Source organism: Saimiri boliviensis (assembly GCF_048565385.1).
Source record: "Saimiri boliviensis isolate mSaiBol1 chromosome 19 unlocalized genomic scaffold, mSaiBol1.pri SUPER_19_unloc_4, whole genome shotgun sequence".
In the NCBI taxonomy this organism is placed as follows: Eukaryota; Metazoa; Chordata; class Mammalia; order Primates; family Cebidae; genus Saimiri; species Saimiri boliviensis.
Window position 1 is genome coordinate 1,323,187 of NW_027412505.1, and position 27,614 is coordinate 1,350,800.

Here is a 27,614-nt window from a genome sequence, read left to right on the forward strand (position 1 = left end):
AAAATGATATTCTAACCATGTTGAGAACTTTGTCCCTTAACTTCTAATGATTCTTTTAGACCCTGTAAATTTTTTTCTATTCCCATTTCAGGCACATAGCCCATGGCCTCCATTATTTGTTGATTTTGGGAGCTATACGATTGTTCAGGTATTAAGACTTTGGTTCCCCACTGCTGTAATAAGTTTCTTCCCCACAAGTTAATAGGAATCTGAATTACAGTAGACTGAATGGGGCCCTTTGCATGGTAAGATAAGACTGCTTTGATAAACTTCTGAGGCCTACCCCACTCTGACTATATTAGAGTGAGCATTTTATACAGGCCAAGAAAAGGGTCAGTGCTGAACAGAAATAATTGAGATATTTGTGCTAGTATTAACTAAACCTTTAAATTTTTTTTCTATGAATAGTGACTTTACATGCTGGGTGTTTATCTGTAATTTGATATATCCAGTATGCAGCTTTGCCCTGCTTATTTGTACTTCCAAATCCTCCAATTCTTTCATCTTTGCTTTGACCTAATTTGATGTAAGGTAAAAGTAACATTTGTGCTATGCGTTTTTTAGGTTTAGCACTGCAAGTATTGGAAAATGACATACAATTTGCATTCCCCCTGTAAAATTACTATTAATAGCTTCTGTATGAAATTTTATCCCTTTAGTATTAAGGCTAGGTTTTTCTAAAAGCAAAACCACTGTTTCTGTAGGTAAGGGCTTACAAACTCCTGCTGGTATTTTTTCGTGGAGGCTCCCCAGGTAAAATATTTACTTTCTGAGTGCTACACAAATTTGCTGCTGCGCTTTTATTGGTGGCAGGGGACAAACATTGTACAGAGATAAGAGAGTAACTTAAGCAGGATAGGACCCAGTTGGAATCGGGTTTCCTTCCTTATTAAATTTTGAATGACATTGATTAGCCCAATTATTTTTCTTTATTTTTTTACACTTGGGGCAAATGTCTGGTTTAGTATTTTTTGTTGTTACCCTCGGCTGAGGTCCTGTTCTTAGATTTTGTCTGCAGTCCTTTTGGTGTGTTCCTTTCTTCCAGAATGGAAACAAGCTCCAGGAAATGCAGCAGTCCCATTGTTTACCCTCAATCCTGCCATAGTTGGCACTAATAATGTAGCCTTATGTAAATTTCCTCCATTGCCATCATGAGCCTTAATATAGTCCATTAAATGAGCTATCCCTTTAAAAGGCTGCTTAGCAACATGACATTTTGTATTAGCATTATTGATTGCCTTGTTTAAGTTTCTTTAGAAATTTAAATGGCATTTAAATGGAAAAGGCTTCAATGTTACCTAAAACTGTCCCTGCTCATTTTGGGGGTGCATTATAACTGGAAACTGCTATCCCTCTAAATTTTCATCTTTACCAGCCTGCTGAATCCCAGCCTGAATAGACAATTACTGCTGTGGAAGGCCGGTATAGAGCCACTGGAGCAGCAAGCTTTGCTTTTTGAACAACGTTTAAGTTTTCCAACAGGGAAATATCAGGTAGGTTTGACCATTTTACTTTTTGAGAATGGGCTTAACAGTTTTACTTTTTAACTTAACTGATATTACTTCCATTTGGTTTAAAGCTTTTCTTTAAAGGGTGTAGTTTTACATGCTTAGCTTCTACTTGCTTTTTAACTAATTTATGGGCTAGATGTAATTTCTTCCCCTTTAGAAGCTACTGCTTTAATTAAATCAGATTTTAAAAGAGTTATCTCAGAGATAACAAAGAAATTATTATTAGAATTTAAATGTTACTTAAACCTTAGCGGAGAATTACAATTTTGGATGTTACTTGTTTACAAAGAACACACAAAATTTTGCTGTGGAACACCTGCGGAGAGCAGCACGCAGCTATTTGGACCTGGCCCCACATGGCTGCTGCTTGCTGCGTTCTGCTTGTGTTCTGCTTGTGGTACTCACTACTGAGCCTGGGCCACAGTTGTGGCCTTGGGCTGAGTCTGTTCGCTTGAACGCTGCTTTGACCTTTCTTTGCTGCTGAGCTGTTACCATTTTTTTCTTTTTCTTCCCTGCCCTCCCCACCCCTGTAATGCTATTAAAGTTAGAAATACCTGTAATGCTATTAAGGTTAGAAATATAGCATATGAAAATCTGTTGATTCTTAAAAATGTATTTTAAATTTCTGGGCTTAAATGTGTAACAACATAAACATTTGACTAATTCTGCTGCCATAATTAATATGGAAGCTTCAGTTTAATACAGTTACACAGATCTGAAAAAACAATTGCTCTAAAGCTAACAACGGCAATGAGAAAATTATCAGAATAATTACCGTCGCGTTAATATCTGCACACAAAATGTTTAGAATAGTAAGCTAGGATTTGAACCTAGGCAATTTGGTCTCAGAGAGAAAAAGTGTTCTGTTCCCAGTGAGTTCATAGTCAAATAGGTGCTGGGAGAGGAGGAAAACGAAAATGAAGTCACACAGATGAATGCATGCTGTAATTCTGGACAATTTTAGGAAGGAGTGGTATATGCTACTAAAAAAGCCTGAGGTTGCAAGATTTGACTTATCTAGAGGAAGATTAAGGCTTGGCTGTTGCCTGACTTGTGAAGAATGCATAGGCCTTTTTAACTAGATAAAGCTGTAGGGTGGGGGCCTGGAAGAGCTTTCCAAGCAGAAGACTGAGCTTCTGCAAATGGCCTGTGGCAATCTGTTTGCTTAGCCTGTATGAACAGAGAGAAAGAAGGCTATCCTGGCCAGATGACAGGAAGTAAAGGGAGCTGAGTCCTGAATGAGGTGAGAAAAGGTGGAAGCCAGACCAAGGTGTGAACGTTTTGTACTGTATTTCCATAAGAGCTCTGGGCAATATGTTAAGCTCTGGGTGACTTGGTAAGATTGATGTTCCAAATGATAAGTCTGGCTCTAATGGAGAAAACAAGTTGGAGTAAGGCAAGAGTAGAAGCCAGTGACCTGGTGTGAGAATGAGATACTGGAGTAGACTGAGGTTTGTTGTTAGGCTCTTAGGTGACAGGTGTGATGAGGGGTAATGGAGGTAAGTAGAGATATTTCACATGTATTTAGGAGATAAAAGTTTTAAAAACGATGCTGCATTGAATGTTGGTATGAGAAGGCAGGAGATTGAAAGACCCCAATGTGTCTATATATTCTTTATCTTTTCCAACCTCTGGGATTGATTATAATGTCTTTGGAGTCTTGTGAAATAGTGCTTCTTAAACTGAAGCTCTTGATTCTCCTTACTTCTGTGGAGATCCTGACTCAGGAGGTTTTGCTTGAGGATCTAAAATTTGGAAATTTAGAGCCATTAGTCTTGTTTTGGATTTTTGAGGTATCTTGTTTGAACATTCTTACGTTCAAGCACATTTGGAAAATGCTGATATAGACAGTGTGTAAGATAGTCAGTGATTCTCAATATTGGCTACACATTAGAGTTGCCAGGGATGCTTTTAAGAATATGTATGCCAGGGCCCTACCTGAAACAATTAAATCAGAATCTGTGAGTTGAGCCTGGATGTTGATATTTTAACAGGTGATTGGGATATGCAGCCAGTATGAACCTCTGGGTTAAATTATAATTCTAGAAAGCATGTGGAAAAAAAACTGGGATAATATGAAGATAGATAGAAGCATGCCAGGCATATATTAAAAATGATTTGTAAAGCAAAACATGGACAAATTACTCAAAATAAAATCAATAAAGTAGTAAAGGTACTGAATTATGCTGTGTCCACTGGGATATTTTCAACCTTTTCCAAATGACTATATAAAATTATTCTTCCATCTTCCTGCAGGAATTATTAAATAGTGTATATAGTACTTGATATACTTCTCTAAATTGGACATAAAGCAAATGTCTTAAATTGAGAGAAACTCTTCATGAAAAGAATCAAAGTATTCAAATGAAGATAAAGTAACTTTGGCCATTTAGCATGATCTGAGGTTATTTATAAAATAAACCAGGCAGAACTATAATTTCTGTACTCGTAAGCTTTGTATTTTTACTTCTCAGTAAATTTTATGTTAAAAGACATTAATACTTGCTGTTCGTTATTGGATACTTACGTCCATTGTTGAGAATGCTTTGCATTTAAAGCAAAGCACAAATAAAAATATGACTACAAAAATGATTTCTATAATTAAGTTAAAAAATTAGAATGCCCGAGACCTAAAAGTTATTCTCATTCGCAGGTGATATAAAGAGAACAACTTAGTTAGGTGACCCAAGCTTTAGAAATGCAAAGGTCTCTATATGGATTCCTGGCTTTACATTTCTATCAGTCAATCAATCTGGCTATCATTCATCTATCAAACAATCAAGTTATACTCAATCCTCAAAAACTGCATATTTAAAAGTTAAATATATATATTTAAATCATAGAATGTAATGTTTTGACATATTTATAAACTTGTGAACCCCTTGCAACAAAAATAATGAACATATCCTTCAGCTCCCAGAGTTTACTCATGTATCTCTGCAATCCTTTGCTCCCACATTTCCTCATTCCCCATTCTTCATACATACAGAATATACTCCTTTTTTGTCCTGTTTTTTGTTTCATCCAGAAAAAATATTTTGAGATTCATCCATATTGTTGCTTATACTGATAATTCATTTCTTGTTATTGCTAAGTAGTAGTCCATTACATATAATCACCTCAGATTTTCTATATTTCTTGATGGATATTCAAAGCATTCCTAGTTTTTGGCTATTACAAATAAAACGGCTATGAACATCCATATACAACGTTACATACAAGGTTAAAGGAGAGCAGTATCAGAAAGAATATTTTCTTTCAGAACTTTGGAGTAGAATGGCTGAATCAAATGGTAAGTGTATGTTTGACTATTTAAGAAAATACCAAAATATTTCATGAAGCAGCTGTATCATTGCACATTCCCACCAATGTTTTTCCCATAGACAAACCCTCCAAAGGCCTGGATGGATAAACCTGTCTGTAAATATTTCAGAATTCATGTGAGGGAGGGAGACTGGATCTGGTACTCTCAGTAAACACTGTTTCTAGCATGGCACCTCACTTCAGCTTTTACTGTGCCTTCACAACCTGGATTCTGACACTCTTTGACCCAGTTTCTACAGAGAATAAATTAATTATCTCCTGAGACATAAAAAAGAGGAAATTACTTGGTTGCATGAAGTCAGAGAAAGAGACACAGAATCCAGTTGTCCTTTTACAGACACCTAGGCAATGCTTCATTTTCAGTGTCATGATCCTTAAGCCCCTATAACTTCAGAAATACCTGGCATCTTCGATGTCTAAAATTTTCCAGGATTCTAAAAGATAAGTTAGCTTATTTCTCATTGGAATCTTGCTTAGCTTCCACTTAGGCAACACCTTTCTCCTTTCTGTAAAGTCAGCTATCACCTAGCAATTTTTCCTCTTCCAAAAGTTGGTTAACATCTCTTGCTCTGTCACTTAATATGGTATTATATTTCTCTTATTGCTTAGCTGACACTTTAGCAATGTTTGGAGAGGGAGCAGACATAAACAGCTGTATTGTTACATCTATGCAAAGTAAAACAGCGAAAACCTTTCATGCATGTTGGTTATTAGACTTGGCTACTCCAAGTCTCCTGCCCCTTCTAAGATCTCTGAATGTCTCCCATGATTTAGCAACGAATGAGGTAATGTCTTATGTAATAGGGGGGCTTCTAGGCCCCTGATCTAGCACTTAGCTGTTTATTTTGATTGGGTGGCATGTGTTCTGATTGATCTATAAGTTTTCTTGAGTAGTTGGCATCTGGTTCTGATTGATCCTGTCCATAATATACTCTGCTAAATAATTTTGATATCACTCTTGAATAAAGGAACTCTAACCCATATCATCTGAGGAGGAATTGAATGAAATGAAGTATGAGGTTAAGAGAGTAGAGTTAGGAAGGATATTTTAATTATTTAAAAATACAGTAGGACTTAGTGACATGTTCAAAATAAACCATAGATTTAGATGTAGGGAAGAATTAATTTCAATATGAACATGAAACTTCTAAAGGTTAAACCTTATCAAAGTTCAAATGAGCAGTTCTATTTTTTCCCTAACTTTGGGAAGAATAATGTAGCTACAATTATATCTATCTCTAATATGTTATATACAACATAATACATGATTTTAAAATATAACATATATTCTACGTTTAGACTATAAGAGCAATGCAGCCTTTTACAGCAGCACGTGCTGAAAAACTTAGCATAGGAAAGTCTGAATAAGAGGCTGGGCATGGTGGCTTATGCCTGTAATCCCAGCACTTTGGGAAGCTGAGGTGGGTAGATTACTTTAGCCCATGATTTTGAGTGGGCAACATGGTAAATCCCCATCTCTACTAAAATACAAAATAATAATAATAATAATAATTAATAACAAGTAGCTGGGCGTGGCAGCCTGCACCTATAATCAGAGCTACTCAGGAGGCTGAGGTACAAGAATTGCTTGAGCCTGGGAGGTGGAGGTTGCAGTGAGCTGAGATCATGCCACTGCACTCCAGCCTGGGCGACAGAGTGAGACTGTCTCTCAAACAACAACAACCAAAAAAAAAAAAAAAAAAAAAGGAAAGAAAGAAAGAAAAAAAAAAGTAGGAATAAGAAAACAGAAAACTCTGTCATTTTATAACTGAGAAATGATGATGATATATTATTTCCATGTAATTAATTTTTTTTAGTAAAATAAATAAATTTGTCCTTTGAGGTTTTCCTACCTTATGTATTTGACATTTGAGACCTTATTTAAAATATCTACCTTAAAATGATTTTCGATCACAGGAGGCAGTCCATTCTTTTATCCAAGAAAATTCTGGAAATTCCTAAAATGTATGTATACAATATGCATAACATGTACTGCAAATTGACCCATTGGCTGTGTTTGGGAGTTGTTTTGTTGGATTGCATTCTGATTTTGTTTTAAATCTGTGGAATTCTTAGAGTACTTCACTAAATCCAGTGGTTTCTCTGCATCATACTCTTCCTCCATCAGTTTACTTACAGGATGAATATAAACCCCTCATTTAATTTCCCCAAATTATATTTCAGGTGAGGCTATGTGTCATAGAACTTGAGTAAATGCAGATACATAGAGCAAAATAGAGGAAGTATATTGCACTGCTATTAGAAATAGTTTCTCTTAGTGTGTAGATACTAAACAAACCAGAGAGTTCATGCCTTCCTCCTGGTAGGTTGCTGCTCAGTCAGGGACATCTCAGCTCCATCAGAAAGTAACTTCTACCATCTGGTACCACGTATACCAGGAGACAATCTTCCTGGATGCCAGAAAGAATAGCAGGTCCCCTCCCCTGTTGTCCAAGGAAGTCGTGCTTATTTAATGATCTCGTATGTTTGACAGTGATAGTAGCCATTCCTTTATAAAAACCGCATACCCCACCTATGATGATGTGGTTAGACTTTCCTGACCCAAGAAACACATTCACGATAGTCGCTATACATTTCTAAAAGATAAAACTATTTAGTCTTAACTTCATATGTAATACCAACATACGACTAAACATAGTTCATACTATGTTTAGTTTGGACTGAATATATTTATGTGGGGATGGGGGGAAAAGGATCTAACTTTCCAAAGGCAAGTGATCCTAAAAGTAAGAATACTCAATTTACATTCACATACAGGATATATAATATTTCCACCTGCAGCTTCTGCACTGAAAATTGTTGAGATTCCATAGTTTTTCAAAGTCAATATACTTGCTTTATATTTGTGTAACTAAAGAATCTAGTCCTGTGAGTGTTTTTTTTTTCCAAAACACTCTATTACAGAAGTAAATTAAAGTTTTTTCCAAGGAAAAGAAAGCTGCTAGAAATGTGTTATTTTTTTATTTTTATTTTTAAATATGTTTATTGAGTTATAATTCATATATCATGCAATTAATTCATTTAAAGCATACAGTAATAGCTTCTAGTGTATTAATAGATGTGTACAACTATCACTACAGTCAACTGTAGTTTTCATAATCTGAAAAAAGTTTCCATGCCCTTTATTTATACACTCCCATTGCCCAATGCCTCCATCCCTAAGCAATCCCTGATATATTCTCTGTCTCTGTAGAATTGTCTATGCCAAACATTTCAGTAAAAATGTTGTATAGTGATGTATATTAGTTCATTCTCACATCTCTATAAAGAACTGCTCAAGACTGGGTCATTTATAAAGGAAAGATTTAATTGACTCACAGTTCTGCATGGCTTGGGGGGGCCTCAGGAAACTTAGAATCATGGTTGAAGGGGAAGTAAACACGTGCTTCTTCACACGATAGCAGGAAAAAGACTTGTCAAGCAAAAGGTGAAAAAGCTCCTTATAAAACCTTCGGATCTCACGAGAATTCACTCACTATCAATAGGACAGCATGAGAGTAACCACCCTCATGATTAAATTACCTCCCACCAGATCCCTCCCACCACAGAGAGGGATTATAAGAACTACAATTTAAAATGAGATTTGGGTGGGGACACAGCCAAACCATATCACAATGTAAGGTCTACTTGAGTGACTCCCTTCACTTGGCATTATGTTTTCAAGGTTAAATTTGGTGTGTATCACTACTTTTTTATGGATGATAACCATTGTATGGCTACCACATTTTTAAATTCATCAAGGTGACATGTGGAGGGTTTCTACCTTTTGACTACTGTTAGTAATGTTGCTATATAAATGTAGGTACAAATATTTGTGTGATCACAGATTTTTATTCCTTTGGGTACATACATAGGAGTGAAATTTCTGGGTCATATGTAAGTGGTAGCATAAGTTTCATTTTTCTTAAAGGTAAAATTATGATATGTACTTTGGTGCCAATTTTATACGTATGTATATATACACACATGTATCTCACATGAGATATATGCTATTTATAGTTAAAGAGAAAAGAGAGAAAAGGATAGAGATAAAAAGCACTGATAAGCCTACCATTTTGTAAAATATACTTTCAGCTCTTTCAGGTGTACATATCAATAATACATCCAAGTTTCTGTCATAATGTAGATAGTTTTATATGCTTCCTTTGATGCTTAACCTGATCATGGAAATTGGATTCATTATTACATCATGCAAAGGTATCATAGTTTATTTAACTGATTTCCTACTACTGGACATTGTGGTCATTTCAAAACCTGGTATTATTAATACTTATTTTAATATATAGAGTTGGTGCATACATTTTGGTCCTTGGAATAAATTCTCAAGAGTGGGATTGGTAGATCAAAGATGAACATATTGCTACATATTGCCCATTTGAATCACACAATTTTAAGGTCTTGTAAAACAAGGTCTTGTAAAACAAGTTTTTTTTTTTGTTTTTTTTGTTTTGTTTTGTTTTTGAGACGGAGTTTCGCTCTTGTTACCCAGGCTGGAGTGCAATGGCACTATCTCGGCTCACCGCAACCTCCGCCTCCTGGGTTCAGGCAATTCTCCTGCCTCAGACTCCTGAGTAGCTGGATTACAGGCACGCGCCACCATGCCCAGCTAATTTTTTGTATTTTAGTAGAGACGGAGTTTCACCATATTGACCAGGATGGCCTCGACCTCTTGACCTCGTGATCCACCCGCCTCAGCCTCCCAAAGTGCTGGGATTACAGGCTTGAGCCACCGCGCCCGGCATAAAACAAGTTTTTATAAAACCTGAATGAGAAAACATATGAAAGGGCACTATCTAAACCAGGGTAGTCCTCATGTAATTATTTGAGCAATTCGAGTTGTGGGGAGAGACTGGTATTGTGATAGAAATTTTAAAAAAGAAAAGAAAATAAACGATGTGAAGCATCAAAGAGAAATGGTGAATAATGGAAGCAATGCTGATAGTTTGACTCAGAATGGTAGAAACTAAATGGCAAGAGAGATGATGTGGAGTTGGCTGTAGTAATCTTTTTCTAATCTTGGTTTTCTAACAAAACATCTGTGCTATTTTTAATATAAGCCACATTTAATTAAGTACGTGAAAACACAAAAACATATAGCAACTGTTCTTTAGCAAATGACGGTGGCTCTGTTGGGTTGTCCACAGAGAAAATATGTCTACCCTTTCAGTTTATGGAGAAAATACAGCTAAATCTTACCCTAATGAACCAAGGTAATTGGAAAGGAAGTCAAACAAAAAGTAACAAAGTCTTTATTTATTTATTTATTTATTTATTTTTGGCGAAGATGTGTGTGAAACAAGAGAAAATTCTCATACAGAAGACAATAATTTAAAAACCAGTAAGCATTGCTTCAAGTCCTTTCTAAGAAGCACAACCTAAAATATGGAGGAGAACGTAGATCTTATATCTATGTTCTAGATCTTAGACCTATGTTATTTTAGATCTGTGTTCTCCTTAGATCTCAATACTATTGCAATATTTCCTAAAGTTCTGAAGAAGTTGGTTCAACAGAAGGAATGTAGCAAAAACATTAAAGTTCGTCAATGTTTTGTTTTGAAAGTGGGTAGCCTTCACAACTTTTATTTGCATTATCTATGTTTGTCTCACATGTGAATGTATATATTCAATGACATTTTTATTGCTTACTTTTTTTTAACTTCTATGTTATGAGAACTGAAATTTTTCAGACATGCTTTTCCACACCTTTTTTTTAGAAATACAATTTCTGTGTTTGAAGACGTCTGTGTTGGAGAAGACTTCCCAGAGGCAGGACGGACATAAGTTGGTTTTAAGGATGCATTTGCTTCCCTAGCCTAAAAATCAAACACTACATGAAGTAAACCAAAGTTCTGTTCTCAGATTTGGAACACAACACTTCTGGGACTGTTTCTTGGCAGCCTCTATAAATACATATAAGCTCACATTATAGTGTGGCATAGCAGGAAATTCTAGAAGTCAGTGGTCAGAGTTAAGAGAAAGAGCCAGATGCAGTGTTATGAACCTGTAGTCCCAGCTACTCAGGAGGCTTGAGGTGGGAGAATGGCTTTAGCCCTGGAAGTTGGAGGCAAGCCTGAGAATTTGAGACAATCCTGGACAATACAGTGAGACCCTATCTCTTAAAAAAAATTAATAAAATGAAACAAGAAGAGGATCTAATGTAGCTGAATATTGAGAAAGTGCAGAATACACAGAGCCCAAAAGGGGAGATATTTTACATAGGCAAGTGACTCGAGGCATTTTCTGATTGGTCTTCTCCATGCTCCTTGCCTAGCAATCTCCATGGCATTCACCTGAAAGCCACCATGTCAGTGAGTAGTTATGGGTGAAAGGCATTCTGGAGGTCTTGGGGAACATGGCTAAAATGGGCTTATGACATTCTCCCAATTCATGTCACTTACTTCTCCTAAATCCATTTTCTGTTGTTGGTACCACTTATATTACTTCTTCACTAAGTGTCTGCATTCATAAAGTTCCTACCATAAAAATAGGAATCTGTTTTCTTTAGAAGATCACAGATTCTCAAGGAACAAAACAATGTAACAGTGATTAAAAGTTCATATTCAAAAGGCAGTTACTGGATATTTCTTTTCTCAGCTAAATGTAATGTTCACTTATCTTGACTTTTAAGTAGCAAAGAGTAGGGATCCTTAACATAAATCTCAATGTCTAATCTCTAAATTAAATGTATTTAACCAGATTGTCAATCTTGTGTGATTTCCTAAAACAAACACAGGATTATTCAAGTATTGAACTCTGATAAAAAAAATGTGCACTGGCTTCCAATTGCCCTGGTTTTAGACTGGCATTTAAATCTATTTGACTGATTTGCCCCCAGTCTTCTATTCTAGCTTGCTTCCTACCATTTCTCAATATAAATCCTCCACTGACTCAGTCAGTCTCCTAGTTATTCTACAAACATAACTTTTCTTCTCTTTTCATCCTGTGTGCTTTCTCCTTCCTGTAACACTCATTTTCTTATCCAAATACTACTATTTTTATTCTAGAGCCATATTAATCTCTTCTTTGCTCTTTGGGAAGACTGGGACCTTGGAATGAGAGGATCTTTAGTAGTGTAACCACTTTGGACCAGTTATTTACAACTTCTGTAGGCTTTAATTTTTTCATTTGAAAAAAGGGGCTCATAAAAGTACCTGGCTCATAAAGGTTTTGTGAGGTTTCCTTGAAAACACTTAACTTGTTGGCACACAGTAAACATTCAGTGGATGATGATGTTGAGAAAGATGATGAATCTTGGCTTATGTAATTGTGTATTTGGTCTTTGTCAGGATAGACATGCCTTATGTTTTAATTCATATCAGTATGAAAGATCAGGGGGTCTCACTGTATTGTTAAATTTTTCTTTCTATACACCAGTGTGTGATTTTTTAAAAAATTTCCAAATATCCCCTTCCACCTTTGTGAAAAAAATAAGCTAATCTCTATGAGAAAGAAAGTCTCTCAGTGTTTGACAGAAAGCAGCCAATTTCAGAACTACAACTTCTCTGGCTGTCTCCTTAGCTGTGCTTTATTTCTCAGAGTTCTGAGCCCATTCCACTTTCTCTTCAATCCTCCCTGGCTCACAGTAGTAAACTCAAGCATGATTTATTAAAGTGGAATGAAATAACTATGTCATGCTTCTTGCCTGCAAGCACATGAGTTTTGATGCCTTTCAAGATGTATTAGACAGGCAGGTGGTTGGTAATCATCCTACTCTGCCTCATCGGGTGACATTTAAATAATCACACTCAAATCTGCAGTAACTACAGAGGAGCTTTTCAAGTGAATTATTATTTACTTCATACTACAGTTTATTAGGCATACAGATAAATAAGGGAACATTTTCATGACATACATGCTATTGAATGCAGTGAACATCGAGAAAGCAACTTGATTTCTAAAAATTCCTACAGTTACCAGTGAACAAAAAGAATACAACTGAATGGGGAAATTTTCAATTCTTTTCCAGGTTCAGGTTGTCTGGCAGCTTATTTTTAGAGATGCCTAGGACACTGAAATAACCGATGATTCATAGGAAGATTCTTTTTTGACTTGCAATTATGTCCACAAAAAATATAGAGTTAAAAAAAAATTAACCTGGACTACTAGAATATTTTCCCTGAAGATCTCTCAGTAGAATGGGGAAGACATTTTTATTTTCAGTAATTATTTATGTGGGTTCTATTACTATTCACCATGTTAAAAATTAATACTGAGAAATGCTTAAAATATGTGTACAGTTATCTTAATATAATTTATATTTTAAGTGTCTATGAAAAATTTTATTTTTCAGTAATAATGATGAGTAATATTTTTATTGTATAAATGTAAGGTGTACAACATGTTTCCATATACATCTGCATGGTGAAGTGCTTTTAACAGTCAAATACTTTAATAAATTACTACATTATCTTCCATAGTCACCTTTCCTTTTGACGTGTGTGTATGTGCGTGTGTGGTAAGAGTATCTAAAATTTATTGTTTTAACAAATTTCCAGAGTATACAATGTAATATCATCAACTATGATGCTTATGCTGTATGCTAGTTCTCTACCCATATTCATCCTGTGTAAATAAAAAATTTATACCCTTTGGCCCACATCTCCCATTTCTCCTGTACCTTTCCCAACTACCATTCTACTCTGCTGCTTTGTGTTTATGATTATGTTTTTAAGATTCCACATATAAGTGAGTTCATGTAGTATTTGTCTTCCTATATCTAGCTTATTTTACTGAACATAATTCATCCATGTTGCTGAAAACGGCAGGATCTCCTTTTTAAGGCCAGATAGTAATGTGTTGTATATGTATACCATGGTTTCTTTATCCATTCCTCTATCAGTAGATGCTTAGCTCATTTCCCTACTTTGGCTTTGAGAATAATTCTACAATAAGCATGGACACACAGATATCCTTATAAGGTGGTGATTTCATTTCCTTTGGGGATATATCCAGAAGAGGGATTACTATGGTAATTCTACATGAATTGTTATATGGTAGTTCTACGTTGAATTTCTTTTAGGAAGCTCTGTAAAGTTTTCCAAAGTGGCTACCTAAATCTCCATTCCTACCAACAGTTTGTAAGTGTTTCCTTTTCTCTACACCCTCAGCACCACTTACCTCTTGTCTTTTTCATAATAAGCATCCCAACAGATGTTAGGGGATAAATCATTGTGGTTTTGATTTGTATTTCCCGAATGGCTAGTGATGTTGAGCACGTTTTCATATACTTGTTGGCCATTTTTATGTCTTCTCTGGAGATAAGTCTGTTGAAGTCCTTTACCTATTTTTTAATCAGGTTATTATTTTGTTTTGCTATTGGGTTCTTTGAATTCCTTACATATTTTAGGTGTTAACTTTTTAAGAGAGACTATGGTTGGTAAATCTATACTCCCAGTGTTTAAGTTGTCTCTTTAGCTTCTTTACCATGGTTCCATGATAAAAACAGTGTTGAGACAGACATATATCCAACTTGGTCATTGTGTGTAATTTCTTTGATGTGTTCTTGAGTTCATTTTGTGTGTGTTCTCTTGATGGTTTTTCCATCTATGTTCATCTTAGTGGCCTGTAGTTTCCTTATTGTGTCTAGCTTTGACATAGGAATGATGCTGGCCCAAAAAATGGGTTTGACAGTATTCCCTCTAGTTCTAAGCTTTAGAAAAATTTAAGAAGAATTTGAGATATGTTCCATGAATATCTCGTTCATTGCACGTTTTTAACATGATGGGATGTTAAATTTTATCAAAGGCTTTTTCTGCATGTATTGAGATAATCATTTGATTTTACTCCTTGGTTCTGTTTATATGGTATGTTTATTGATTTGCATATGTTGAACCAGCCTTGGATCCCAAGGATGAAGCCAACTTGATTGTGGTGGATAAGCTTTTTGATGTGCTGCTGGATTCAGTTTGCCAATATTTTATTGAGGATTTTCACATTGATGTTCATCAGTGATATTGTCCTGAAGTTTTGTATTTTTTGTTGTGTGTCTGCCACATTTTGGTATCAGGATGATGTTGGCCTCATATAATGAGTTCGAAAGAAGCCTCTCCTTTTCCATTGTTAGGAATAGTTTCAGAAGGAATGGTACAGGCTCCTCTTTGTACCTCTGGTAGAATTGGTCAGTGAATTTGTCTGGTCCTGGGTTTTTTTTTTTTTTTTTTTTTTTTTTTGGTTGGTAGGCTATTAATTACTGCCTCAATTTCAGAACTTGTTATTAGTCTATTCAGCGATTTGACTTTTTCCTGGTTTACATAGAGGTAATATAGTATTCTCTAAGTTTGTACTTCTGTGGCGTCAGTGGTGATATCTCCTTTAATAACATTTTACTGTGTCCGTCTGATACTTCTCTCTTTTCTTCTTTATTATTGTAGCTAGGGTTTATCTATTTTGTTAATTTTTTCAAAAAATGAACTCTTGGATTCATTGATATTTTGGGGGTGTTTTTATGTCTCTGTCTCCTTCAGTTCTTGTCTGATCTTAGTTATTTCTTGTCTCCTGCTATCTTTTGGATTAATTTGCTCTTGCCTCTCTAGTTCTTTAAGTTGTGATGTTAGGTTGTCGATTTGAGATCTTTCTAACTTTCTCATATGGGCATTTGGTGCTATAAATTTCCCTCTTAACACTGCTTTAGCTGTATCCCAGAGATTTTGGTATGTTGTCTCTTTGTTCTTGTTGGTTTCAAAGAACTTCTTTATTTCTGCCTTACTTTCATCCTTTACCAAGGAGTCATTCTGGAACAAGTTGTTCAATATTCATGAAATTGTGTGGTTTTGAGTGAGTTTCTTAATCCTAGTTCTAATTTGATGGCACTGTGGTCTGAGAGACTGTTTGTTATGATTTCAGTTCTTTTGCATTTGCTGAGGAGTGGTTTAATTCAATTATGTGGTTGATCTTAGAATAAGTGTCATGTGGCACTGAGAAGAAGGTATATTCTGTTGATTTGGGGTAGAGAGTTATGTAGACATCTACTAGGTCCACGCGATCCAGAGCTGAGTTTAGTCCTGGATATCCTTGTTAATTTTCTCTCTCATTGATCTGTCTAATCTTGACAGTGGGGTGTTGAAGTTTCCCACTGTTATTGTATGGGAGCCTAAGTGTGTGTGTGTAGGTCTTAGGCTCAAGAACTTGTTTTATGAAACTAGGTGCTTCTGTTGTGGGTGTATATATATTCAGAATAGTTAGCTATTCTCGTTGAATTGTTTCCTTTAGCATATGTAATGCCTTTCTTTGTCTTTTTGACCTGTGTTTAAAGTCTGTTTTCTCAGAGACTAGGAATTGCAACCCCTAATTAATTTTTTTTTTTTTTTTTTGGCTTTCTAGTTGCTTTGTAAATTTTCCTCCATCCCTTGGTTTAGAGCCTTTGTGTGTCTTTGCATGGAACATATCTCAAAATATTAAGAGCTATTTATGAGAAACCTACGGCCAAAATCATATTCAATGGGCAAAAGCTGAAAGCATTTCTTTTGAAAACTGGTACAAGACAAGGATGCCCTCTCTTACCACTCCTATTCAACATAGTATTGGAAGTTCTGTCCAGGGCAATCAGGGAAGAGAAAGAAATAAAGGATATTTAAATAGGAAGAGAGGAAGTCAAGTTGTCTCTGTTTGCAGATGACATGATTTTATATTTAGAAAACTTCATTGTCTCAGCCCCAAAACTTCTTGATCTGATAAACAACTTCAGCAAAGTCTCAGGATACAAAATCAATGTACAAAAATCACAAGCCTTCCTTTACACCAATGATAGGCAAGCAAAGAGGCAAATCTTGAATGAACACCCATTCATAATAGCTACAAAGAGAATACCTAGGAATACAGCTCACTAGGGATGTGAAGGACCTCTTCAAGGACAATGACAAATGGCTGCTCAAGGAAATAAGAGAGGACACCAACAAAGAAACATTCTATCCTTATGAATAGGAGAAATCAATATCATAAAAATGCCACACTGCTTAAAGTAATTTTTGGATTCAATGCTATTCCCATCAAACTACCGTATATATTTTACACAGAATCAGAAAAAAAAAAAAAAACTATTTCAAATTTCATATAGAACCAAAGAAGATCCTGTATACTCAAGATAATCTTAAGCACAAAGAACAAATCTGGAGGTATCATGCTACCTGACTTGACACAGTACTGCAAGGCTACAGTAACCAAAACAGCATGGTACTCTTGCCAGAATAGACCCACTGACTAATGGAGAAGAGAGGCCTCGGAAATAACACCGCACATCTACAACCATCTGATCTTTGACAATCCTGAAAAAAACAAGCAATGATGAAAGGATCTCCTAATCAGTAAATGGTTGCATCGCCGGGCGTGGTGGCTCACGCCTGTAATCCAAGCACTTTGGAGGCCAAGGCGGGTGGATCTCCTGAGGTCGGGAGTTCAAGACCAGCCTGACCAACATGGTGAAACCCTGTCTTAAAAAAAGAATAAATAAAATAAAATAAAATAAAAAGTAAATGGTTGCTACTTCAACTTTTTTTGTTAATGGTTTGTTGAACCTTTTTGTTTCTTCTTGATTTGATCTTACTAGATTGTGTGTTGCTAGAAACTTATGCATTTTCTCTAGGTTATTTAATGTTGGCATATGACTGTTTATAATAGTCCCTTATGATTCTTTTCATTTCTGAGGCATCTGTTGTAAGGTCTCCTCTCTAATCTGTGATTTTTTTGCTTTTCTTTTCTTTTTTTTCTGAGACAGAGTCTCGCTTTGTTGCCCAAGTTGGTGTGCAGTGGTGCCATCACGGCTCACTGCAACCTCCACCTCCCAGATTCAGGCAATTCTCCTGCCTCACCATCCTGAGTAGCTTGAACTACAGGGGTGTGCCACTACCCCTGGCTAACTTTTTTTAATTTTTAGTAGAGGTGGGGTTTCGCCATGTTAGCCAAGGTGGTCTTGGTCTCCTGACCTCATTATCGCCCACCTCCGCCTCCCAAAGTGTTGGGATTACAGGCGTGAGACACAGCGCCTGGACTGTGATTTCATTTATTTGAATCTTCTGTCTGCCTTAGTTGGTGTAGCTAAAGATTTTTCACTTTTGTTTATTTTTGCAAAAAAAAAAAAAATTAAAAAAACCCACTTCTTTGTTTTATTGATATTTTTCCCATACTTTTTCTATTCTCATTTGATATATTTCTGCGCCGATCCTTATTGTTTCCTTCCTTCTGCTATGTTTGGGCTTAGTTTGTTCTTTTTCTAGTATCTTTTGGTGTAATGTTGAGGTGATCTTTGTTCTTTTAGATGTACATGTTTATTGCTATAAATTTTGCTTTTACAGCCGCTTCTGCTGTGTCTCGTAAGTTTTGGTATGCTTTGTTTCCATTTTTATCTCTGTATATTTATAAATTTTCCTTGTAATTTCTTTTTTTTTTTTTTCCTTTGGCACATTGGCTGTTCAGATGCATGGTTTTTGATTTCTTATATTGAGAATATTCCAGGTCTTTTTTTCCTGTTATTAATTTCTACTTTTATACCATTATAATCAGAAAAGATTTTGATATATTTTTAATCTTAAATTCGTTAATCTTGTTTTGTGATCTAACATATGATATATCCCGGAGAATGTTTCATTTGGGCGTGAGGAGAATATGTATCCTGTGAATGTTCTACATATATCCCTTAGGTCCATTTGATTGAAAGTATAGGTGAACAAAAAAAGTATAGGTGAAGTCCAACATTTTCTTTCTTTTTTTTTTTTTTTTTTGAGATGGAGTTTCACTCTTGTTACCCAGGCTGGAGTGCAATGGCGTGATCTTGGCTCACCACAAGTTCCGCCTCCTGGGTTCAGGCAATTCTCCTGCCTCAACCTCCTGAGTAGCTGGGATTACAGGCACGCGACACCATTCCCAGCTAATTTTTTGTATTTTTAGTAGAGACGGGGTTTCACCATGTTGACCAGGATGGTCTCGATCTCTTGACCTCGTGATCCACCCACCTCGGCCTCCTAAAGTGCTGGGATTACAGGCTTGAGCCACCGCGCCCAGCCCAACATTTTCTTATTAATTTTCTCCTTAATCATCTTCCTATTGCTGAAAGTGTAATACTGAAATCTGTCCCGACCTGCAGGACAACAACAGGAGCTCGAAGGGAGGGAGTGGGGATGGATGGGCAGGAGACACGAAGAATGGAGACAAGACAGGAGTCTGATCAAGTCTCATTTATTGTTGCTAAGCTCACAGCTTAAATAGGCTCAGGCAGAGAGGCGGGGCAAAGGAAGCTTGCAGTTGGGAGATTCCGGCCTTCATAAGTTTCAAAACTGAAACTTACCAGCAGGAAACAGAAACTGAAACATTCAGTGGAGAAACAGAAACTGAAACATTACTGAAACTTATCAGCGGGGAAACAAAGACTTAAACTTTTCAACAGGAAACATTAAACTGAAACTTACTAGCAGGAAAACAGGAACTGAAACTGAAATTGTGCAAACTGCAACAGATCATAAAATGGCGGCTATTGCTGCCCAAGAAATCTCCTTCAATTATTGTATTGCTGTCTATCTCTCCCTTCATATCTGTTAATATTTGCTTTATACTTTAGGTGCTCTGATGTTGGGTGGTGCATATGTATTTATAATTGTTATATTTTCTTTTCTTACAGTTTTGAATATAAAGCCTATTTTATCTGATAAATAGCTACTCCTGCTCTATTTTGATTTCCATTTGTATGGGAATTGTTATATTTTCTTTTTTTACAGTTTTGAATATAAAGCTATTTTATCTGGTAAACAGCTATTCCTTCTCTATTTTGATTTCCATTTGTATGGGATATCTATTTTCATAATTTTATTTTCAGTCTACGTGTTTCTTTACAAGTGAAATGAGTCTCTTTTAGGCAGCATGTAGTTGGGTCTGTTTTAAATTTATGTAGCTGCACTGTATATTTTATTAATTTTAGACCATTTACACTTAAAGTAATTATTGATTGGTAGAGATTTACTATAGATATTTTATTTATTGTTGTCTGGATATTTTATAGATTATTTCTTTCTTCTTGCAGTCTTTCTTTGTAATTATGCAATTTTCTGTAGTAGTATGCTTTGATTATTTTTTTCTCTATTTTGTATCTACTATAGATGTTTGCCTTGGGGTTACCATGAGGCTTATGTGAAACATCTCATAGTTATATCCAACTTAACTGCACTCACATAGAAGAGGTGGAAATTTCTAAATGAAGCTTACAACTGGGAGTTCAGGTGTTTATGTTTTAGGAACCTTCAAAATTTATGAGATCTCTAGAGCTGTAGCTGCCACTGTAATGAGCTGCAAGGATTCATTTCCTGCCAAAGGGTAGCTTAACTACCTCTCTTATGGAACCCAACAGTGACTCAGACATTCAATCATTTCTCTGGTCATTCATTTACAAAAGATTGATTAAACTACTCGGGGTCAGACACTGCTTCATGGCTTAGTGATACCAGTGTAAACAAAGCGCATTTGCTCCATTGTAGCAGTTGTATGGTGGTATAAAAGCTAAACATGATATTGGAAGCTTTTCAGAATTAAAATTGTGACCTTGGGCAAATCTAAACCTCTCTGATATTAGTATCTTCAACTATAAATTGGGATAATATCTGTCCAAATAAATTGTCTTTAGATAATCAGATATGCTAATGTATGCTAATGCATGTGAGAATACTTTTTAATGTTTTAATGGGCTTTTTTTTTTTAATTTGCTTTAAAAAAAAAACAAAAACAAAAAACACAGACAACTGGTTAAATAGCATTTCTTTTCAAGTGTCCAACGTGGTAAAGAAACATGATGACCAGAATGTCAAAGGGTTGAGCATGTCTTACGTGTTTTAAAACTAGATTTATCACTAGAACTGTTCCCAAAAGAAAGCACATTGACAATAATGAATTTGAGATCTGTCAAAACACAAGTGATAGAAATTCATTTTCACATTTTTAATGCTCTTATTAGGAACTTTTATTTTTCCCAAATGAAACATGGCTTTACCTTTTTATAGCTGTTCCAACATGTTTTTTTTTGTTTTTTTGTTTTTGTTTTTTTTTTTTTTTTTTTTTGAGACAGAGTTTTGCTCTTGTTACCCACGCTGGAGTGCAATGGCACGATCTCGGCTCACCGCAACGTCCGCCTCCTGGGTTCAGGCAATTCTCCTGCCTCAGACTCCTGAGTAGCTGGGATTACAGGCACCCGCCACCATGCCCAGCTAATTTTTTGTATTTTTAGTAGAGACGGGGTTTCACCATGTTGACCAGGATGGTCTCGCTTTCTCGACCTCGTGATCCACCCGCCTCGGCCTCCCAAAGTCCTGGGATTACAGGATTGAGCCACCGCGCCCGGCCAGCTGTTCCAACTTTTAAAATTATCCAGCATGTTCCTGAATTTAACAGGTTTGAATTTCTAAGTTACTCTCTACTTTTCCATGCATTGCAACCTGGAAGCAAATATGAAATCCATGAATACACAGTAATATTTTCAGCCATTTATTTGTTTACTGACTAACTTTTTCTCTGATTGGTAACATATTAAAGTAATATGTTTAAAAATACTTGTACAGTTTGGTAAATGAATCAGTATGAATATATCTGACCCCAGGGATATTGTTACAAACGTCCAGTAGGCTAGGAAGAAATACGCTGAGAGAAAAGTATGCTGGTATAAGTTATCTGGTTATGATTTATTACAACCTTCTTGTCTGGATTAATTATTGTGTGAACAAATTTTAAAATGTCACATAAGTAATGTATCATGATGAAACTGTATAATTAAAATATGGTTTACCAGTTCCTTTTCTCAGATTATAAATTACTGACCTTGTGATTGTATTAGTGCAGCTTTGTTAATTTTTCTCATGTTTAATGTCTGCCCAGAGGAATAGATTTGTTTATAATATTAATGAACCAAAAGATGGATGGTGAGAGTTCATTGCCATGGTTGTTCTGATTTGTAAAAGGCTAATACAGTTATGTGAATTCAATGTTATGTTTATTTCTCTATTCTGTATCATCATCTAGTAGCTAAACAGATTGGAAGTCCCTTTTGGGGTCATCGCTCACATAGAATAGCAAAGCTGAAAATCAGTCGTGCAGTGAGATTAAAATGGAGTGGTTAGGAACATGAAAGTGGGGGAAAATATGTGAACAGAAAGAGTATGAAAGAGTGGAAACAGAGTTAGTCACATGAAAGTAGTTCTGGAGGAAGGGTTCAGGAAGATATGGCATTTGCATAGGTCAGGTTCTGCCACTTCCCAGGGTTAGTCGATCTCATAGTTATCATATCCATGCCTAACTGACTGGGTTGTGTTGTATGTGTGTTTTTAATTCATAAGAATTAAAGTATAAATGGCCAACAGGTCTATACAAATATTCTCAGCATCACTAATAATCAGGGTTGTCATCTTCCCCAGTTAGGAGCGCTATTATTAAAAAGACCATAAATTCTTGCAAGGATGCTGAGAAAAGGGAACTCTTACATACTGTTGATGGGAGTGTAATTTAGTACAGCTATGAAGGTAAACAGTACAGAGATTTCTCAAACAACTAAAAATGGAACAACCATATGATCCAGAAATCCTATGGTTATAACTCCTGGTTATTTCTCCAAAGAAAAGGGAATCAGTGTATCAAAGGGAGACCTGCAACCCCACGTTTATTGCAGCACTGTTCACAATAGCTAGAATATCGAGTCAACCTGCGTGTCCATCAACAGATGAATGGTAAAGAAAATGTGGTATATATACACAAGGAAATTCCATTCAGCCATAAGAGAGAATAAAAATCTTTTCATTTGCAGCAACATGGATGACACTGGAGGCGATTAAAGTAAGAGAAACATTAGTTAGAAGAAATAAATACCTGTGTTCGATAGCACAGTAGGGTGACTATAATTAACAATATGTATTTCAAAATAGCTAGAAGATTTGAAATGTTCCCGACATAAATAAATGATAAATATTTGAGGTGATGAATATCCTAAATACTTGATCAATAACCTGATTTGATCCATTATACATTCCATGAGTATATCAAGGTATCATGTGTATGCCATAAAAATATACAAATATTATTGGTAAATAAACTACAAAGTATTATGTATAATAACCAACAAAAATAAAAGATCAAGGAAAAGTAATACTTTAAATCATGCAGGGAAATCTTCCAGTGAGTTCCTTCAATGAACAGGAACGGCCTTTCCCTCATGCCTTTTAAAATGTCAGCATCTTGTTAAGCTAAGTGGAACTTTTGTATTTAAACGCAGCACTGATTTGAATAATGTATTACCTTAAATGAAAACCAAACATTTCATAGTGATTGATTCAAATGCTGGGAAAAAAAACAGCAATGAGGCATTTTTGAGATATATTTCCTTTTTTCTTATCTGATAAGATTTGCAAGAGTATTATCAGTGTCCTACATTTTTTTCTTCACCTAATAGACTAATGTTAGAACCTAACCCAGGAGTAAGCTGTGACTCCATTGCATTCTCCATTAAGAAAAAATAAAATTTACCCAGGCCAAGGAGTCCAAGGCAGATACTGGACACTGCTAGATACTTCAGGACTAGGCAGCAGCTGCCTCAAGTCAGCAGATAGCTAATAAAGGGTCAGGCACATCCAGGATGGTAGACAGGTTTCAGAGACAAATAACAGTGGGTGGGAAAGTACAGCTACTGGGATTTCAGGCTTAAAAACATTCCAGAGATAAAGAGATGAGCAAATAAAGGGAGAAGAAAATGAGAAAGAAAGCCTAGTAAATGGTACTACAATCTGATCAGAGTGTAGAAGTCACTTGATTTCTGATATATTGGATGAGTCTCAGGTTATATGCCAATTAAGTACAATTAACACTTTAGCCATTTCTTTGCTTCAAATACCCATTTTTTTTTTTTTTTTTTTTTTGAGACGGGGTTTCGCTCTTGTTACCCAGGCTGGAGTGCAATGGCGCGATCTCGGCTCACCGCAACCTCCGCCTCCTGGGTTCAAGCAATTCTCCTGCCTCAGCCTCCCTAGTAGCTGGGACTACAGGCACGTGCCACCATGCCCAGCTAATTTTTGTATTTTTAGTAGAGACAGGGTTTCACCATGTTGACCAGGATGGTCTCGATCGCTTGACCTCGTGATCCACCCGCCTCGGCCTCCCAAAGTTCTGGGATTACAGGCTTGAGCCACCGCACCCAGCCTAAATACCCAAATATTTTATTCCATAATCAAATTTTCTTTTTTCCTGTTTGTCTTAACATTGTTTGGCCATGTTAAACATGTATTTATATTGGAGGAATCAAAGGTATCTTATATATTTAAAAATAATTCTGTATAGTACAGTTCTTGTTAGGGTATAAACACATTTGATTGAAGAATTCTCTTTGCTTTTAGATGACACTAAGAGAAAAAATACTGCAAAGTGATTAAAAAAAATTATGGTGCAAGTAAAATAGCAATATTAACTTTTTGCTGTTAGTATGCCAGGGTTACTTAAAGTTTGTTGTAGATTGACTACCACAGAAAACAGACTCAGATGGAAATGAGTGTAAAGGATGTTTCTTAGGGAGTGGTCTTGGGCTCAGCACTTGGGGTGTGGGGAAAGGAAAGAATTAGGGTTGGGCAGAGGAAGAATTGGAGCTGTGATGCATTGCAACAGGGATGCAGCTGACTCCAAAGGGAGCCCTGAAGCTTGGGTAGCCTCCCAGAGTTGTTCCTCTTTGGGAAGAGGAGCTTATTGTTTATCTCCAGTACTTGGGTAGGGATTCACTGGAGAAGAGGTAATCTCTTTCAGCGAGGTCATACCCAGCTCGGGGTACATGTCCTTGAGTCTTGAAGGAAATAGGGCAGAGAGATCTGGGCACTGCAGTATTTATGACAATTCCTCCGTATTTCTATGGCCGTTTGTCTCATATAATTTCTCAGGGTGGCTCGTTTAGGACTCTGGTGGGACTTTCTCTTTGAAGAAACTTGTAAGGTTATAAGGGAAAAAGGTTAGTAGGAGAAATTGCAGCCCTAGCTGCTACTGGGGAGGCAGAGTTCTAGGCTAAACTCTCTGATTCATTCTAGAGCCCTTCACCTTAGTTCTTATAATGGTAGAAGGATGCTAACTTTGTGGGTAGCCCACAACTTCCTTCCTGTGGGCACCAAGTTCGTGTTTACTTTTCTTAGGCTATGGCCATTATGGGTTTATGATTAAAATTAGATGATGAAATACTAATGTCTGCGAACCACCTTGGTATTAAGCTGATTGCTCACTTCTCAAATGTGTAATAGCAGCTTTCCTCCTGATGATTAGGCCATGTACCGTTTCCCGGATGGCAATTATCCCTATTCTGTTTGTTGTTGTTGTTGTTGGCCCTAAACACAAAGTGCCCAAAATGTTAAAGTGGCAGCTGTATTTTCTATCTGCTGGTGGAAGAGTTCTCTACACCTGTGGTGCCCAGAATTGTGGAAATGGGAAGCACGCATTCCAGAAGTGGGTTACTGGGGGTGATAGTAACAGAGCCATTGTGGCTTCCATGCCTTAATTCTGAGACCCATATATTTTTTCTTTGTGGGATAGTGCATCAAATAATGGTCATTGATTTAGCATGCACATTTATACTGGAGGATGGGGCCCTATTGTTAATTTCTAATAATGTTTAGAAATTTTACAAATGTTTCTAAACATTATTAGAAATTAATGTCAATGCCACTCAGAGTTTGTGAACACTGCTCTGTGTACATATCGTCTAATGGAAGAACGCTAGGAAAAACTCCCGGGAGCATAAACATCTTAAACAGAACTTGCCGTTGTGTATCAAAGACTCTGCTAATGATGCAGTCTCCCAGTACAAACAATACGTATGACTTGTCCTCAGCTTCTCAATCTGGGTTTGCTCTATAGCAGAACTAGAATTTAAAACACCATGTCGGCCAACTCAGTGAAGTTCAATTGTTGGTAGAATTTCTGCTTCTGAATTCTTATAGTTTAAATGATGGCCGGTGTGTTGTAAGCTCCAGAAACTTCTTTGAAAATGTGTGGGCAAAAAAAAAAAATCTTTCTCTAATAGCTGTTGAAAGAATGCAGTCTCACTAAAGGGAATTAGACTAGGGGATATAGATTTAATTTCATTCACTTTGATTTAAAGCAAAATATGGTAAGAATTTGATAAATTTATGAACCCAAACTAACCAGAATCCTCAACTTAATTTTTGTTGTTGTTGCTACACTCATATTTCATGAGAAGGAGAAAAAGAGTAGAAACTAGTTCACACTCGAGATTTATGTCCCTCCAAAAATCACCTTCCAGGGATACATGAATCCTGTACAGATTCAATCCAGTGTTCACATCCCATATTTACAATCCCTATTCAGAGGTAATAATGTTTAAAATAATGACTCAGAAATATTATAAAATGTAAAATGATCAAAGGAAGATTCAGTAACGTTCTGGAGACTGTGCCTATTTAGGAAAGAAAATTTGCCTATGTACTTAAAAAATCACACACCACACAACTGAACAGATTGACAAATGTTCTAAATTAACTCTGAGTTAATCTAATAATCAATTTCCAAAGCATTCTACTCACCTATGGTCTTACTCTGCTTGATTTAACCCATACCTCACTTGGTGGCATCTATGTCCTCAGTAGTTTAGGCAATTTTTTCTCAAAGCCCCATGTCATCAGCAGTGCAAGGTTAGAGGTATCCTGGTTCATACATGTGTGTGTCTTTCCACACGTCAGACTTCTATTGAAGAAGAACTCATCCTAATTCTCTTAGTTCTCCAGAGAATTTCTAATCACAAAAGCCATGAGCTACAAGGAGTTCCCAAGGAGACAGTTCTCCTTAGCACTTCCCATTCACTCCATAGTTAGAGACATGGGGAACACAGACTCAATCCATTCGACAAGTCAGTCTATATTGCATACCACACATAATAGTATATTTAACCAATATATAAATATTATAGGTTAAATATTCCACAACAAACAAGGTAGCACTTAACATCAAGAGGACAAAGAGATAGGAGAAAGGGTAAAAGAGCAAGTCCCAGTGGGAGTGAAGAAGACAAAAGGATTCCTGGTCTGGTCCATTGGTGTCCCAAGGAGGAGACTTTGATTTGGAAGAGCCTTTAGAGATGCCATATATGGCACCTCTAAAGTTTAGAGCTCTGCTTTGGAAGCAGAGCTGAAGCCATCACTCTGGTCTTCCTCTTCTTAGGCCAATGCCCCTATCTACATGTGTCATTTTTTGCTTCATTCCAGATTGGCAAGATTGTAATAATGAAAGATGACAGGGTTGCTTATGCACCTTGTATTCTTGTCTATTATAACTATAAACCTGAGTATATGTTTCCCAGAATAGTTAATCATCTAGTAGAAGAAGATAGTGTGATTTCTTGTCCTGTAAATCATGAAAACACACCTCCTGTACCTTCTCTTAATGTTTGCCATATTGTTTTTCAGGCTACAAGGAATTGGTCTCAGTGTCATTGTGTATAAATACTGCCCATTGCTCTCTCCTTATTAGTCGAGCTGACTAACATTACAAGGTAATAATTGGTTATACTGTATGAGGAGAATAACAGTTTATAACAATATTACTTGCAATAAACTTCATATTTTCTTTTCCTATTCAGTGAAGCAATTGTTTGGCTTTATGGCTACACAGACAGTTTTTCTTTCATAGCTAAGTTTATTTTGTCATAAGGCAATCAGGTGGCACAAAAGTATTAACAACTACAGGAAACCAACATCTAGCAAAGAAATTTGAAAATCATGCTCACCCTGAATAAACAGGTGCCTTAAAAAAAAATTCTTC

General features: G+C 36.3%; 1 long non-coding RNA gene across 1 annotated transcript in view; it reads left to right on the forward strand.

The window, feature by feature from the left end:
* The window catches only part of LOC141583356 (uncharacterized), a 69,021-nt gene extending 41,717 nt beyond the window's left edge, over positions 1-27,304 (forward strand). The window contains exons 3-4 of the long non-coding RNA XR_012516012.1: positions 1,376-1,493; positions 27,260-27,304. This is a non-coding gene — a long non-coding RNA (uncharacterized LOC141583356). The remainder of the gene's footprint in view (positions 1-1,375; positions 1,494-27,259) is intronic.
* The last annotated feature ends 310 nt before the right edge of the window (positions 27,305-27,614 follow it).